This window comes from Octodon degus, unplaced genomic scaffold, assembly GCF_000260255.1.
Source record: "Octodon degus isolate 3935 unplaced genomic scaffold, OctDeg1.0 scaffold00207, whole genome shotgun sequence".
Classification (NCBI taxonomy): Eukaryota; Metazoa; Chordata; class Mammalia; order Rodentia; family Octodontidae; genus Octodon; species Octodon degus.
Window position 1 is genome coordinate 2240654 of NW_004524783.1, and position 5599 is coordinate 2246252.

General features: G+C 45.7%; 1 protein-coding gene and 1 pseudogene across 1 annotated transcript in view; one reads left to right on the forward strand and one right to left on the reverse strand.

Moving 5' to 3' along the window:
* Fbxl7 (F-box and leucine rich repeat protein 7) overlaps window positions 1-5599 on the reverse strand; it is a 442277-nt gene that overhangs the window by 370105 nt on the left and 66573 nt on the right. The window lies entirely within an intron of this gene.
* LOC101562966 lies at window positions 5234-5583 on the forward strand (annotated as a pseudogene).

Here is a 5599-nt window from a genome sequence, read left to right on the forward strand (position 1 = left end):
AAAAAAAAAAAAGAGGTTTGTACCTATGTTGTTTATTATTTCTTGCCTATATCTTGTAATATGAGAAACTACTTTGGCAGTAACAATACACAATATACTAACCATTGTTACTCTCCTAAAATCTTGTTTTGAGATTTTGTACCATTGTTTTTATTTTTTTTTCTTTAAAATAAATTTTTTTTCGACTGATGTTAAAAAAATAAAAATAAAAAAGAATTAAACTGGATTAAATTGCGGGGCAATGAGTAGAAGAGATTCCAGTGCTTCAGTGGCTGTCTCTTCTCAACGCTTTCTGTAAAACATTTCATATCTTCCTGATACCGCCTTAATTTTCAGATTTTATTTATTTTCCTATGCGGTTTCAAAACACAATTTGAGGGGCCTGCCCCTTAGCTCAGCTCTTTAAGTGGCTGCTTCCACAAAGCTCTCAGGCTCAGCTTGCTGTGGTTCAATCCCCACAACTCAAGTCAGCCAAACCTGCCCTGAACGCATGCGGAGTAAAAAAAAAAAAAAAAACACACAATTTGCTTCTTATACAGTGTCCAAACACACAAACACATTGCTCTTTACAGTAGCTATAATGTTCCATGCTAACTGTGCACTTAACTGGGGCCCAAGCACTGTCCAAGCTACCTGCCACTGTTACCTGTGGTCACTCCCTCGAGTCCTAGAAGACTAAAACAACAGCAAAGTGCCTGTGAGTCTGTGAGTACTGTGTGGCTCCCGCAGGGAGCACCCAAAGGTGGACTCCAAGAGCCCTTCCGGAGTGCAATGGGCTCAGTGTCATGACTCCCCAAACTCCAGACACTTACACACACACACACACACACACACACACACACACACAATTTGATTTATGTCTGAGATGCACAGAACAAAAAAGTTTCAATATGAGACAGAAGAAAATAATTCTCTATAAAAGAAACCTGATGTGAGCATCAGTCAATGTGGGCTTAATTCCACATACCCAATGGACCACATAGGTGGCCTCACCTGCACAGAGGAGCCCCTGATGAGCAGGTCCAGTTTATAAAGGAGTCTTAGGTTTATTTTCGAAACCTAGAATCAGGAACAAGCTATTTGCATATTAAACCCCTTGGGCATCCTGAGCTGCATACACAGAAACCGCACGTGTCACTCAGAGCTAAACCAGGCTGGCACCTGTGCAGCGCCCTTGGCTGGCTCCCCGTGGCCTGGCAGCAATAAATAGTGGCAGGAGCCAGAATCTATGCTGTCTTCAGAGGCCGGAGAGAAAAGCTGGAGTTGGGCGGTGCTTCTTGCTGTGTTGCAGAACAGGGAAGTGGAGATGTATTCCCTGGGAAGGCGAAGGAAGACAGCCTAACCCCCTTGGTTCCTGCAGGGAACAGCTAAGGCCCCGAGACCCACTCACAAAATCTTCACTGCCTACAACAGTCCCCTGTGGCTTTCCTGAATTCTTGCATCTGGCCCTTCAGTTTTGGTAGCTATGTGCACCATACCATCCCGTTATTTCCAAAACTTATCATTACTCCACACACCAAGGGCCGAGAGCCACGCAGGCATAAGAGCTCCGCAGCGCTCCTTCACAGACCGCTTAGCAAACTTTGTCTACATTTTGTGACTTTACTATCATGTATCCTTCATACAAGGGGAATTACGCACACCTATGCGACAGTGTCACACCATTTAACGTGCTATGCTCATCGCTTTGAAGCACAATTAAATTAGAGGTACAGGAAACAGGGAGGGCCTAAGATCTAGGAAGTCCTTCTCTAGGGAGTCCTGGATTTTCATGAATCACACAGGAAGAGGAATCCAAACCCCCTACCCTCCAGGCTCAAAATCACGACTCCCAACAGCTTTCCTCAGTTTACCCCAGGAGCCTTCAGCCTCAATGCCTCGGACAGAGCACAGCTGGCCTTGGTGTCCAAGGCTAAGATGGAGTAGGCAATGGACACACGGCCCCCGACGAGCATCTGGTTGACTTAGCGGTTTTTAGCTTTATGATTCTGTGGAAGGAACGGATATTCAATAAAGACTGTACTCTATTCTGACCTCGTCACAGGCCAGGGATGTACAGGATGAGCCTCCTGACGCTAGCAAGTCAACAAGCCACAGCTCTGGGCAGGCCTTAGGCCACCAGGGAAAACTATGGAGACTCTATAGCCAGGGCAGTGCACTGTTACAGTCTGCGATTACCTCACGATCCACTGGGATTAGGGGTGTGAATCGCTCACAGTTCCCGGAGGCTTCAGTCCATACTCAGCTGGCTCCGAGGCAGGCTGGCCCAGGGCAGAGGGCAACCTTGCACGGCGGCATGGCGGAGGCAAGAGCACGAGGGAGGGTGGCAGCAGCTCAGGCCGCTGGCTTCTCTTCCCTCCTTACACTGTAATGCAGATTACCTGCCCAGGGCAGGCGCAGCACCCACACCCACAGCAATCAGTCACAAGCTCCAGAAGCCGCCCCAAGACTGCATGAGGCTTTGGGGAGCCACCTAGACACAAACCAAAACAACACTTTAAAAATAAAATGAGTAAGCTAGTGAAGATCTCCCTAGGATAACAAAAAAAAATAACTATAGTTTCTCTACAAATACTTCTCAACTTACAATACTGCTAAATCTTGATAAAGCAGTGTAAGTAAAAGTATTCAGCAGAACTTTTCAGAGCGTTTCATACCCCTAGCCTATCAAGCTTCTTGCAGTGCCTTGGGGCCGGGGAGATGGCTCAGTGGAATAAGCGCTTCCCTGGCCAGCGCAAGGGTCTGAGTTCAATCCCCGGTCCCACCAAAAAAAAAAAAAAAAAAAAAAAAAAAAAAAAAAAAAAAAAAATGCAGTGCCCTGGCTACAGAGCCACCATAGTTTTCCCTGGTGGCCTAAGGCCTGCCCAGAGCTGTGGCTAGCGTCAGGAGGCTCATCCTGTACATCCCTGGCCTGTGACGAGGTCAGAATAGAGTGCAGTCTCTACTGAACAGCCGTTGCTTCCACAGAATCATAAAGCTAAAAACTGCTAAGCCAACCAGACTCGTCCAGTTACTCTTCTCTCGTTGCTGGGATAAATACCCAACTCCCAAATCAAACCTGGTGCCTGATGCTCGAATTTAAAGAAGAGGTTTATTTGGCTTAAGAGTTTCCAGAGGGCTCAGTTCATGGCTGATGGCCTTCAGCACAGAGACAGCTGGTGAAAGTCCTGGCAGAGAAGAGCTGTTCAGCCTGCGCCAAGTAGGAAGCAGAGACGGGAGCAGCCGGGGGCAAAGGCACACTTTCTCGTGGTCGCACTCGTGCCCAAGCAGGCCCCACCTGTGCAGGGCACTTTCACCTATGAACTCGGTGGCCTAATTCATTGGGGAGTATCGCATCCCAGTACCCAATCACCTTCCAAAAGCCACACCTCTGAGTACATGAGACTTCTGAGGGATGTTTTAGACCTAAATACCAACACTAATGTATTTACAACAAAAGTAAATGCAGCATCTAGTATCCTTTTTATTCTACTGTTCCTGATTCCTTCCAAATCCAGTGCGGCTGTTACTTTTCTACGTCCACTTGACTGGGACACAGGTTGCCAGGGTAGCCAGTCGCACATTGGGTCTTGGCCTGACTCTGAAGGTGCCTCTGTGAGAGTCCAGGATTTGAACTGGCAAACTGAACAAAGCAGTTGGTCTCTCCTGATGTGATCAGTTGTGATTTTCCAAGTTGCTGAGGCATGGGGTAAAACGTAGAAGAATTCTGAATTCTTCACTCTTTGCTGCCCCTTGCATGAGTGCTGACCCTCGGATGGATGCCTCGGCCTTCTTCCCTTGGGCCGGGAGCTGCGCTGTCCGAGCCCACGATCCTCAGCTTCTGGATTTGGACTGCTGCTTCCCCTGGTGTCCAGGCTGCAGGTGTCAGGACTACAGGCTTCCTAGCCTCCAATGACAACAGGAGCTGATTCCTTGTATTAAATCTCTCGCGATATATTATACTTCTACATGCTACTAGTTCTGCTTCTTTGGAGTAATCCAATTAACACAGACCTAAATAATGTGACTAATTTTAATAATATCAAGTGAAAAGGGGCAAGGGGTCCCTCTTGCTGTGGACACTGAGTGTGGTCATCCAATGACTCTGCTTTGCTCATCAATCCCCCATCTCCCAGGTACTGAGAGAAACATTATCTGAGGGCTTTGGCCAGTGCTGACCAGTGGCCTATAATGGAAGAGGAAGGTGGAAGGCTGTGGAATGTCTTATTTTGGTGATTTTTTTTTAAAGGTGCAATAAAAAAAAAAAAAATGTTTCCTGGTTCTGTCACATGACTGTGTGGCAATCGTGTCTCTGAAGGAAAGCCCATAAAACTATGAGGAGAGGTACACCTTCAACCAGGCCATTACTGAACTGCTAAACCAATACCCGCCACTTCCCAGCTTCAGATGTGTGGCGCACTTCTCAGACAAGTACTAGTACACTGAAGACTCTGTACATCTACCCAGCTGAAGAGCTCCTGACTGTGACACAGCTCTGAGCTCTGGAGACTGTTCCCACACGGCCTACATCTTGAGACATCTGTCCCCTGCTATAAAGCCAGGCCAACAGCATAAGCCCCCCTTTCCTAAGGAACAAGCCGCAGTAGCCGAGGTGAATATTAGTCCACTTTCACTGGATATCTTGTGGTGCATGTGTACGTGTGTTAAACTTTCAGGAGAATTGGAGCAAAGTTTATTATAAGTTCAATTTGGATGAATGGAAAACACTTGGCCGACAACATCCCAAAGTCCTGGAATCCTCAAAAGCCAGACTAAGACAACATGGTTTGGAAAAGCACACAGAAGCCGGTCATGCTAAGTAATATCCAACCTAGGAAAAGAGAGCAAACAGTATTTTTTCGCCACAAACTTAACGTATTTTACAGTGTTACTCTGGTTTTTTTCTTTACAATACATATTGATTCAATCCAACCTTTTTCACTAATTTTAGTGAAAATCAATAATTACATATCATATTAAAAACTGTAGACAAATGTTGAAATGTGAAAGATATAAGATGTAGACAGTGAATTTTAGAGAAATATTTTTGAAATGAATACATAGCATGAGATTAATAATAGATTGCACACTGTGAATAAATTATTTACAAACTTAAATGAATATAACAATAAAAATTGTCCAAAATAAAAATGAAGAATTTACAGACCAGTCATATTAATAGCTCACTCTGTGCCAAAATAAAAAAAGTATATTCATATAATTAGAATTCTCAAAGTAGAAAGGGGCTCTTTGCAGAGGCGGCGTGGTGGTGGAGCGAGCTGCGGGGCAGGAGCCATGGCAGGACAGGCATTTCGGAAGTTTCTCCCGCTGTTTGACCGTGTGTGGGTTGAAAAGAGCACAGCTGAAACTGTCACCAAAGGAGGCATTATGCTTCCAGAAAAATCTCAAGGCAAAGTGCTGCAGGCAACTGTGGTCGCTGTGGGGTCCGGCTCCAAGGGGAAGGGTGGAGAGATCCAGCCAGTTAATGTGAAAGCTGGAGATAAAGTTCTTCTTCCAGAATATGGAGGCACCAAAGTAGTTCTAGACGACAAGGATTATTTCTTGTTTAGAGATGGCGACATTCTTGGAAAATATGTAGAGTGAAGTAAATCACTGTTGA